The sequence below is a fragment of the Aulonocara stuartgranti genome (assembly GCF_965226115.1).
Source record: "Aulonocara stuartgranti genome assembly, chromosome: 23".
Classification (NCBI taxonomy): domain Eukaryota; kingdom Metazoa; phylum Chordata; class Actinopteri; order Cichliformes; family Cichlidae; genus Aulonocara; species Aulonocara stuartgranti.
This window is the reverse complement of record NC_138958.1, coordinates 52892108-52903784: the sequence shown is the minus strand read 5'-3', so window position 1 is coordinate 52903784 and position 11677 is coordinate 52892108. Positions and strand designations below refer to the sequence as shown.

Genomic DNA, 11677 nt, shown 5'->3' with positions numbered 1-11677 from the left:
CAGACTTCTTCCTGTACCACTGCTTGAAGAAGGTGTCTTCCAGAAACTGGCAGTAGGACTGGGAGTTGAGCTTGACTCCATCCTCAACCCGAAAAGGCCCCACAAGCTCATCTTTGATGATACCAGCCCAAACCAGTACTCCACCTCCACCTTGCTGGCGTCTGAGTGGGACTGGAGCTCTCTGCCTTTACCAATCCAGCCACGGGCCCATCCATCTGGCCCATCAAGACTCACTCTCATTTCATCAGTCCATAAAACCTTAGAAAAACCAGTCTTGAGATATTTCTTGGCCCAGTCTTGACGTTTCAGCTTGTGTGTCTTGTTCAGTGGTGGTCGTCTTTCAGCCTTTCTTACCTTGGCCATGTCTCTGAGTATTGCACACCTTGTGCTTTTGGGCACTCCAGTGATGTTGCAGCTCTGAAATATGGCCAAACTGGTGGCAAGTGGCATCTTGGCAGCTGCACGCTTGACTTTTCTCAGTTCATAGGCAGTTATTTTGCGCCTTGGTTTTTCCACACGCTTCTTGCGACCCTGTTGACTATTTTGAATGAAACGCTTGATTGTTCGATGATCACGCTTCAGAAGCTTTGCAATGTTGAGACTGCTGCATCCCTCTGCAAGATATCTCACTATTTTTGACTTTTCTGAGCCTGTCAAGTCCTTCTTTTGACCCATTTTGCCAAAGGAAAGGACGTTGCCTAATAATTATGCACACCTGATATAGGGTGTTGATGTCATTAGACCACACCCCTTCTCATTACAGAGATGCACATCACCTAATATGCTTAATTGGTAGTAAGCTTTCGAGCCTATACAGCTTGGAGTAAGACAACATGCATGAAGAGGATGATGTGGACAAAATACTCATTTGCCTAATAATTCTGCACTCCCTGTAGGGACAGTGATCCCCCCTCCTGTCGTTGGGTACCCTTTCATCCTTTGTTCTTTCATTTCATCTTCCACCTATAATACATACTTTTTGAACTACCCCATAACTTCTCGAGAACCAGTCTTACATCCATCATTGAATTGGGTCCCTTTGTCAGTTTTATGGCCAAAGTGAGTCAGAAAGTCTGCAAAACGGCAGTTAACAGTTAATCAATTTGACAATTTTGTTGGGTGCGCATGCCAGACATAAATGGCTATCTATGCTAAGTAAGGGTTTTTCTCTCCTTCAGGTGACTGAGGCAAGGAGCAGAATCTCAGGGGCATGCCCAGCGGGGCCAGGTTTGTTTACCGTACAGGCTGTACACACGGTGGGATGGTACAGATAAACACAGATGAACGCTGACAAAGGATCCTACAGTATGTGCAAACTTTAGCAGTGCCAAGCTGCATTATCCCTATATTGGACTAGTCACCGTCGGCTATAACACAATCAAAGGTTACTTATTGATCCTAATTACTGCAATTTCAAACAGTATTGATCAACAAGTGGCTCAAACTTTTTCATAAATATGATGGTACATATATTTGACCTAAATATATGGGTCGTGTGATTCGAACATGCAGGTTAAATGCTTAACACAGTGACTCCACCATATAAAATACTCCACTGTGAGTGGGCATAGCTCATATGAGTATATATGATTACACATGTCTAGTGTATACAGGTATATATGTCATAATAACATCCACAACAGTACAAGGGGTCCCACAGCAGATCCACAGGATTGATTTGGCAGATTTTTTTTCTTACTCCTCTTCCTCTTCCTTTATATGTCCTCCTGGCCTTTAATCAGGTATGTCCACGTTAAACCGCCACTAAACTATGAAGACACCGAAAAATGACAACCCAAGGAGTTGTGATGTGTTGGTATGATGTGAGCTGAGAGCAAACTGGCTGGCTGAGCAGGTGATATTAGAGATTTCCAGGAATGCTGTTTGTTTTCATTAGTTAGAAACCAGGTCTTTACGATCCTGCTAGAAAATACCACTAACTCATATTTGAATAGGCATGCCTTTACAAATTTCGAGAGTGCCTGCTTCAGTATCTGCTTTTTCTCGATAGCGAAGCGCTACAAAACTGCCTACGAAAGAGAGAGAAAAGAAGATGAGGGAAAAAACCCTGCCCAACACTGTCAGCACAGTGCATCACCATACAAAATGTAACAACTACGGCTGAATTTGACTTAATACGTATCTCACAACACAGCAAGGGTAGAAAAAAAGCCAAAGAAAAAGGATCATTGGACATTCAGAGAAAGAACTGGGTAAAAAACAAAAATAAAAACAGTGTGAAGTATCGGAGCTGGAGTGGAAGTCATTTTCAGCCTGTGGGTCTTTTGCTCAACTTCAAAATTGCTTTTTAAGAGCGAATGCAGAGGAGAGAGAACAAATGTATCAACAGTTCCTACCAAATGTTCAAAAGCAATAGCAGTCACAGTATTTATGTGGGTGTGTGATAGTAAACAGAAGAACACAGTTACATTTGCCATGCCTCTGATTTGCACACGGCATGTTTTCTTACGTAACTCCACTTCAGAATGGAAGTCTGATTTTGCTAGATATAGGGGGAAACATTTCAAAGTAAAAAACACCAGAAACCACAAAACTAAAAATCCTATATAATGGAATTAAAATGAACGCAGAACATTATGGTTTGGTCACTTAAAGATGAATTTTATTTATTTTTTCCTTGCTTTATTTTTTTTAATACTTGAAAAAAAAAACAAAAAAACAACCCACACATTTTTGGGCCCAAATTGGCCAGAAGTTTTCTTTTTTTACCCTAACATATATATCAAGTCTTTAAGTGATGACGTATGAACCCTTCTTCCGGGCCCAAACTACTCTGTGTTTAACAAGGCTGTTGTGTATTTAACATGCTTTAGTGCTTTGTATCTTGTTCTATTTAATCTGAAAAAGCCCCTAAAAACAGGCAGTGATCACTGTCGGCTTCTTACAGTGTAACTACAGACCAGCCCATGCAGCAGTATATTAAAGACTAACCTCGTATTGTGGATGGATTATCTCAGCAGGGTTCGTACGGGTGCTTGGAATCCTTGAAAATGCTTGAATTTTAATGTTGTCTTTTCAAGGTTTGAAAAGTGCTTGAATTTCAGATGTGGTGCTTAAAAGTGCTTGAAAGTGTAACTGTATTTCATTCACCACAAATAACTGATTGAATAGTTTTCTTCTCAGATAGAGAAATAATGGTGAATGGCCTGTATTTATGTAGCGCTTTAATAGTCCCTAAGGACTCCAAAGCACTTTACATATCCAGTCATCCACCCATTCACACACACTGGTGATGGCAGCTACATTGTAGCCACAGCCACCCTGGGGCGCACTGACAGAGGCGAGGCTGCCGGACACTGGCGCCACCGGGCCCTCTGACCACCACCAGTAGACAACGGGTGAAGTGTCTCGCCCTCGGACAGTCGGGGATGAGTGCGCTAACATACCTGTAGGTCGCTGTTTTAATGAGTGTTTGATGGAAAACAACAATGGCGGAGTTTGCGCTCTCCAGTCATGATAGGTGAGTGCTAGTAAATATTTTCCAGTACGTGTACGTTACACACGCTATTTTTTTAAAATTATGATTATTATTTTTCTAACTATCAAACTCGCTGGAGAAATGATTGAAATGCACTGAGTGTGATGCAGTATGGCAGCGCTGTTATGGAATATGCTGTGAACTTAGCTAACATTACTTAGCAGTGATATGAGTTAATTTACTCCAGTGAAAGCTTTAAACATTAGCCCGATACATAACTAGCCAACTTAAGCCTTTCTGGTTAACCCTCTGGGGTCGACAGACCCAGAGTCTCCATTTCAACTTGGGTCGAACGAGCGGACTTCAAACTATGTACCAGTGTTTAAATTGTGTTGATAGGCCACGTAAAACCGATGTTTTTTTTCTGAATACAACAGTGGCGTTTACTCCGGGAAGAAACGGTAAAAACTGTGTTCTCTAAGGAGAGCGCCAACAAACATGCTTTGATTGTGAGTGAAAAAAGAAAAAGCACTTTCCCTATTGGTGGAAAAATGTACCGTGTGGACCAATCAAAAAATGATATGGCAACATGTGACATCTGGTCGTTTGCGAAGAGAGGGAAGTTTTAGGAGTGAGCGAAAGAGAGAGAGAGTTTTGATACGTGAGAGGTTTGTGACGTTTGCCGTGTTTGGAGTCTCAAGTTAGTGTGCTGTCTTGTGTAGTTAGTGTGCTGTCTTTGTTTTGTGTGTCAGTTCCACTAGTGATGGTCACAGTTGCTGCCTTAAAGCCACCAAAGGCAGGTTGCAGTGTAAACGCTGACACAGCTGCTGTCAGACCTGCAGGTTTATCCCTGTGCTGTTCTCATCTGTTATAGTGACACAAACTATTTTTGGAGTTGCATAAATCATTTTTGTGTCTTCTTATTTGACGCAGAACATCTGATTGTTCTGTTTAAATGGTTATATGAAAAACGTCTGAGCCTTGGCTGCATTTTTAGGTAAATAGTACCAAATAACTTTGTTGTTTGCAAAACTTGTGCATATTTTTTAAAAATGTACAATTTCTATTTGCATTTCAAGTTATGAAAATGATTCGTTAAACGTGCCTGTGGTTTCAAAGTCAAAGTCAAAGTCAACTTTATTTGTCGATTCTGCCACATGTACAGGACATACAGAGAATAGAAATTGCGTTACTCTCAATCCCTAGATAAATAGCAAATGAACATTTAAATATATTTAAATATAAAAGTGATTAAAAATGCAAGTAAAATAATTAAAAAGTAAAAATTTAAATAAATACAATTTTACATATAACAAGAAAGCTATATAATATACAATATAATGGGTAAGTGACATTGAGTGTAAACCAGGCAGAGTAGTGCAAATAGGCAAATAGTGCAAATGGAGATTTAGTAATGTACGGTATGAGAAAGTGTAACAACAAAGTCTTATGAGGTAATGGCAGTCCAATGCTCCACAAAGTGACTGGTAACTGGTGCAGGCCAGTGAGTGAGTCAGAGAGTGTGTGTGTGTGTGTGTGTGTGTGTGTGACAGAGTTCAGTGAGACCGTGGAGGAGAGAGGGGAGAGGGGGCAGAATCGGGAGGGAGTTTAGCTTCCTGACAGCCTGATGGATGAAGCTGTCCTTCAGCCTGCTGGTCCTGGCCTGGAGACTCCGCAGTCTCCTCCCCGACGGCAGCAGCTTGAAGAAGCTTTGCATTGGGTGCGTGGGATCAGCCGCTATGCAAAGGGCTTTTTTAGTGAGACGGGTGCTGTAAATGTCCTGGAGGGAGGGGAGAGAGACACCAATGATCCTCTCTGCAGCTCTCACTATGCGTTGGAGGGTTCTATGGCAGGACGCATTGCAGGCTCCAAACCACACAGTGATGCAGCTCGACAGGATGCTCTCGATGGTGCCTCTGTAGAAAGTGTACATGATGGGGGCTGGTGCTCCTGCTCTTCTTAGTTTGCGGAGAAAGAAGAGACGCTGCTGTGATTTCTTGGCCAGTGCTGTGGTGTTGTACGTCCAGGAGAGATCCTCTGTGATGTGCACACCCAAGAACTTGGTGCTGCTCACTCTCTCCACAGACGCTCCGTCAATGGTCAGAGGAGCATGTTGGGTGTGCATTCTCCTGAAGTCCACGACAATCTCCTTCGTCTTCTCCACATTCAGAGAGAGATTGTTGTCAGCACACCACGTGGCCAGGCGTCTCACCTCACTTCTGTAGTCGGTCTCATCCCTGTTGCTAATGAGACCCACCACCGTTGTGTCGTCCGCAAACTTGATGAAGAGGTTGGAGCTGTATGATGGAGTGCAGTCATGGGTCAGCAGAGTGAAGAGGAGGGGGCTCAGCACACGTGTTTAAAATGATGGTGCTGGATGTATTACTGCCAACCCGTACTGCTTGAGGTCTTCCGGTGAGGAAATCCAACAGCCAGTTGCACAGTGAGGTGTTGAGCCCCAGCTGGACCAGTTTTTGAGTGAGCTGTTGGGGGATTATGGTGTTGAATGCTGAACTGAAATCTATGAACAGCATTCGAACATATGAGTCTTTTTTGTCCAGGTGTGTGAGTGCTGAGTGGAGTGCAGTGGAGATGGCATCATCGGTTGAGCGATTGGGCCGATACGCAAACTAGAAGGGATCCAGGGAGGGGGGCAGGACAGTCTTGATGTGTTGCATGACTAGTCGTTCGAAGCACTTCATCAGGATGGGAGTAAGTGCAACAGGACGGTAGTCATTAAAGCAGGAGGGAGATGACTTTTTTGGAACCGGAATGATTGTGGTGGCTTTAAAACATGTGGGGACGACAGCCTGGATGAGTGATATGTTGAAGATGTCTGTGAAGACATCAGTGAGTTCCACTGCACAGTCTCTCAGTGCACGACCAGGAATGTTGTCAGGACCCGGAGCTTTACGTGCATTGATCCTGCTGAGGGATCTCCTCACGCTGTCCGGTGACAGAGTCATCACCTGGTCACCAGGAGGGGGTGGGGTCTTCTGTGCAGTGGTGCTGTTTCGGACTTCAAAGCGAGCAAAGAAAGTGTTCAGCTCGTTCAGCAGGGGGATAGTGCTATCACAGGTCTGTGGTGGGGGCTTGTAATCTGTGATGGTCTGAATGCCCCGCCACAGGCTCCGTGAGTCTCTGCTGTCTTTGAAGTGATGAGATATTTTCCTGGAGTACTGTCTCTTAGCCTCTCTGATGCCACGGGAAAGGTTGGCCCTAGCTGTCCTCAGGCTTGCCTCGTCTCCATCTCTGAAGGCAACATTCCGAGCTTTCAGCAGCCTGTAGACCTCTCCTGTCATCCATGGTTTTTGATTGGCCCGGACAGTTATGGTTTTCGTGACTGTTACATCCTCAATGCACTTGTTGATGTAGGCAGTAACAGTCTCTGCGTACTCCTGGAGGTCAGTGGTGTTGTTGTAGGTGGCAGCCTGCTTAAACATGTTCCAGTCTGTAGTATTAAAGCAGTCCTGTAGAGCCTCTGAAGACCCCTCTGGCCACACTTGTATCCGCTTACGAACCGGTTTGGTCACTTTAACGAGCGGTCTGTAAGCAGGCATTAGCATGACAGTGATGTGGTCTGAGGCGCCGAGGTAGGGGAGGGGAAAAGCTTTGTAAGCTCCTCTCTGGGTGGTGTAAACAAAGTCCAGTGTGTTATTTCCCCTTGTTGGAAAGTCTATTTGTACAGTCAAAAATATCACTTTCTACTGATATTTTAAATTTTGTCTGAATTTAGATAAATTGTGCTGATACAGTTTGTCAAAATGAGACAAACAGGTTTTAAAGGTGAAATATGAGGCCAGTAGTCAAAAACGGCCAGTTATACCCTGGACCCCAGAGGGTTAAAGGCTAAAAGTACTGTTTATATTTGTGTGTATTCCTGCAGCTTTTTTGAGTATTAACTTGGTGCCTTTGGGTGAAATAATGGTAATATGACTGATCCATATGGTCACAAAGAATAGCCACTTGTTTCTGTGCTACCAAAGTTTCCCGGCTTTCATTCAAACTGTGTTTATCGTCAGCACCGACACATTAAACTACTTAAACATTATAAATGTCTTCAAGCTCACACTGAGGCCTGTGCTGGAAAAGTTTGAAAAGGGACCTTGAAAGTGCTTAAAAAATGCTTGAATTTGACCCTGAAAAAGGCGTATGAACCCTGTCTCAGTTGTTCTCCTGACTGAAGTTTGGTCCGTTTACAGCATCCTGCCATGCGATTGCATTTGTCTCTAACCATCAGGAACCCTCACGTTGACTTTTATCAAGTGGAAAAACAAACAGGCACACACAGACACAAACGTGCATTCCCACCCTCATGCACACATATGCAAATACTCAGCACTCACTCAACATGGAAACACACAGTACTGAGCACATTACACACACTCACACTGCTCAAACAGACTCTACAGCAGCCCTTGAAGGGGAATCTACCCCCAGGCCCAGGAGATGTTCCCCTTTACTCTGAGGTGGAAAAAGCAGACCCATAGCAGCGGGGATGCCCACCAGCCCAGACCCTGACCAGATGGCCAGCTCCAGACATATGTGATGATGGAGTTTTAAATGAACGGTTTAAAACAGACAAACACTCCATGTCCTGTGGATCCAGTCTTTCACTGTGTCTGTGTGCTGTTTAGTGTAGAGCATGTGCACTTTATGACAACCTTTTCACAAAAAACTGCTGTTGAAACAAGGTTCATAACTACAAAGTATTAGCTAATGCCATTTTAATGCAATTTTTTGTGTTGTCGGGTGCAGCAGTTTAATTTTTTGCTTCCCAACAGGACAAGGTTATTGAGGAGAAAGCACATTTTTCATTTTCCTGTGGAAGAAAAAGTTAAAAAGTCCATTTAGACACAAATAATGTTTCCTATCTGGGAAAATGGAGCAGCAAGGAGCTTTATCACTTCAACCAAGTGCTTGTTGTAGATAGTGCCTATCTAAAGGGGTACTTTGCACTGACATGATGTGCAGTGCAGCAGATAACAGACAGTCAGCTATGGGGCTATGGCAGCACTCCAGAAGACATATCCAAGTCCAAGCCTGGTCCTCTGCTTTCTTGTTGTGACATTTTTTGTAAATGAACTGATCAGTTTTAAAACAAGATCTTGAAATTATATGAACGCTCTTTAACAATGTGGGTCAATTCTCCCTGCTGTGAAGCAGGTGCTATTGTCTCACACAATTCGTACGTGTGTTCAAGATTAAAGATTAACATAGATAAGGTTTCCCCAACCTTGTACTGTTTATAAGATTTGTGGAAACCTGCAGTCAGCTGAGACTGAAGAAGTCACTTGGATGAGGGACGAAACATTTCTCCCACTACATTCATCTATACAGAATCAATTTTGGGGCATAGATAACGGGTTACTATTTTATTTACTTGAGTGCTGTCTAAGGAACTTGGAAAGAAAAGTGTCTGGATTTCTTTAAGTGTTCATCCGAGAAGCTTCTTCAGTTCTAAGAGCAATTGGTAGAGAGTACCAGATTTTAAGCCCTGTGGGAGTGCCCACCCCCAAAGAGGGTTCATCCTCTACTTAATCGCCTGAGCCAAGGTGTGAAAATGGGTGTAGGTCACAATCAAAGTTGTGGTATATCAGTGGTTAGAAATACTATTATTACTTTAGGATAAGTTTAACACAAAGTCAGGGCTGACCCGGGACCATTGCTGTGAGTCACAGCGCGCAGCATAAAAGTCCTTTCACATCGGATGCAGGATGTGCTGCTAATGCTAACTGCTAACTAAAAGCAAAGGATCCAGAATTTGTTGTTGGCTGCTGGGCTCTGTGGGTTTTTGCAGCAGCTCTACCTGTACTAGATGCACCTGCTCCTTGTCTTTTCTATCTCTGACTTTATGTGAACTACAAGAGTTTGTTTTTTTTGCTGGTTCTTCAAATGTTCAATAAAAACATGTAAAATCAAATCAAATCACTTTTATTGTCACATCACATGTGCAGGTACATTGGTACAGCACATGTGAGTGAAATTCTTGTGTGCGAGCTTCACAAGCAACAGAGTTGTGCAAAATACAATAACGTAAACAAGCAAAATACAAGAATGGCTACATCTGAAACTAATAAATATATGTACAATATATAATAGTATATGCATTTCTGGATGTGTATACTAAATATTTTTCTACGTGTGTGTGTGTGTGTGTGTGTGTGTGTGTGTGTGTGTGTGTGTACACATATTTTACAAATTAAATAGAGTAAACAATAAATAAAATATATAAAAATATACAGAGTTGAATATGTGCAAAACAGTGGCATTACTGTACAGTATGGAGTGCATAATGTTGAAGTTCCAGTAGCGAAGCTGAGGTGTCTATGACGTGTTCAGCAGTCTGATGGCCTGATGGAAGAAGCTGTCTCTCAGTCTGCTGGTACGGGACCGGATGCTGCAGAACCTCCTTCCTGATGGAAGCAGTCTGAACAGTTTATGGCTGGGGTGACTGGAGTCCTTGATGATCCTCCCCGCTTTCCTCAGGCACCGCTTCCTGTAGATGTCTTGGAGGGAGGGAAGCTCACCTCCAATTATCCGTTCAGAGCACCGCACTACTCGCTGGAGAGCTTTGCAGTTGTAGATGGTGCTGTTGCCGTACCAGGTGGTGATGCATCCAGTGAGGATGCTCTCAATGGCACAGTGATAGAAGGTCCTGAGGATGCGGGGGCTCATGCCGAATCTTTTCAGTCTCCTGAGAAAGAAGAGGCGCTGCTGCGCCGCCTTCACTGTTTTGTTTGTGTGTACTGACCACGTAAGATCCTCAGCCAGGTGTACACCAAGGAAGCGGAAGCTGCTCACTCTCTCCACAGCAGCGCCGTTGATGGTGATGGGGGTGTGTACTTCTCTGCACCTCCGGAAGTCCACTATCAGCTCCTTTGTCTTTGCGACGTTGAGGGTGAGATGGTTGTCTTGACACCAGTGGGTCAGGGCGCTGACCTCCTCCCTGTAAGCCGTCTCATCACCGTTGGTGATAAGACCCACCACTGTAGTGTCGTCCGCAAACTTCACAATGATGTTGGAGCTGTTAGTGGCTGTGCAGTCATAGGTGTAGAGTGAGTACAGGAGAGGGCTCAGTACACACCCCTGTGGAGCACCAGTGTTCAGTGTGATGGGGGATGAGGTGATGCTGCCCAGTCTGACCACTTGGCGTCTGTCAGACAGGAAGCTAAGGATCCAGCTGCAGAGGGAGCTGCTCAGTCCTAGATCCTGCAGTTTCCTGTCCAGCTTCGAGGGAACGATGGTATTGAATGCTGAGCTGTAATCTACAAACAGCATTCTCACATACGTGTCTCTCTTCTCCAGGTGTGACAGGGCAGTGTGTAGTGTCAGGGCTATGGCATCATCAGTGGACCTGTTGTGGCGGTATGCAAACTGTAGAGGGTCCAGTGAGTCGGGTAGTGCAGAGCAGATGAAGTCCCTGACCAGCTTCTCGAAGCATTTGCTTACGATGGGGGTCAGGGCTACATGCTAATTCATGCTAATTCATAACGAAGAAAGCTTTGTAATGAAGACTGTCATTTCCAAAACACTGCCCGCCCCCACCCCGCGGTCCGCAGCGCTGTTGAAAAGGCTGTGGAAGTCCCTGTATTAAACACGTAGACCTGTGACACAAAAATCACCAAACTCGGACGACCACAGACTGTTTTCCTTCGTGGTGATGAAGGAAAACGCTGGGTTGGCATGTAAAAGGGCATTTATTCCCTTCAAGGACCTGCAGTTCAAAAAAGCGCCCCTCCGACAGCCAAACCCATCTGTTCTCTGATTGGATTGTTACATTTGTGATTGACATGACATTGACCAATCAGATGAAAGGAAGAAAAATAGGGTCAAAATCCGTACTTGTAACTTGCAGGGTTTTTTTTTCTAAGTCCACACACAAATGTTTTTTACAAGTACAAAATATTTATGACCACATTTTGAGCCCATAAGTCTTTGCACACAACCAAAAATGTACAAAGACTGCTGAAAGATTCATCAATAAGAGAAACTGAGACTGGAGAACATTATTTTAAAAATCACTGGCATACTCTAAGAGACAAAGTTAAACATAGGCCAAACAAATATTCTGTGTCTATTGTAGGACCCACATGATGCTGTTAATCAATTTCCTTGTTAACAAAACTATTTCACTAAAATGAGGGTTGGGCCCTCTCCCAGTTCAGATTCATGTATATGTTAAAAACAACATCCTCTGATATTATAGGCACTGATCCAACATAGTTGCTAAGGTCA

General features: G+C 43.8%; 1 long non-coding RNA gene across 1 annotated transcript in view; it reads left to right on the top strand.

The window, feature by feature from the left end:
- Positions 1–3400: 3400 nt before the first annotated feature.
- The window catches only part of LOC309700095, a 436175-nt gene continuing 427898 nt past the window's right edge, over positions 3401–11677 (top strand). The window contains exon 1 of the long non-coding RNA XR_014274569.1: positions 3401–3481. This is a non-coding gene — a long non-coding RNA (uncharacterized lncRNA). The remainder of the gene's footprint in view (positions 3482–11677) is intronic.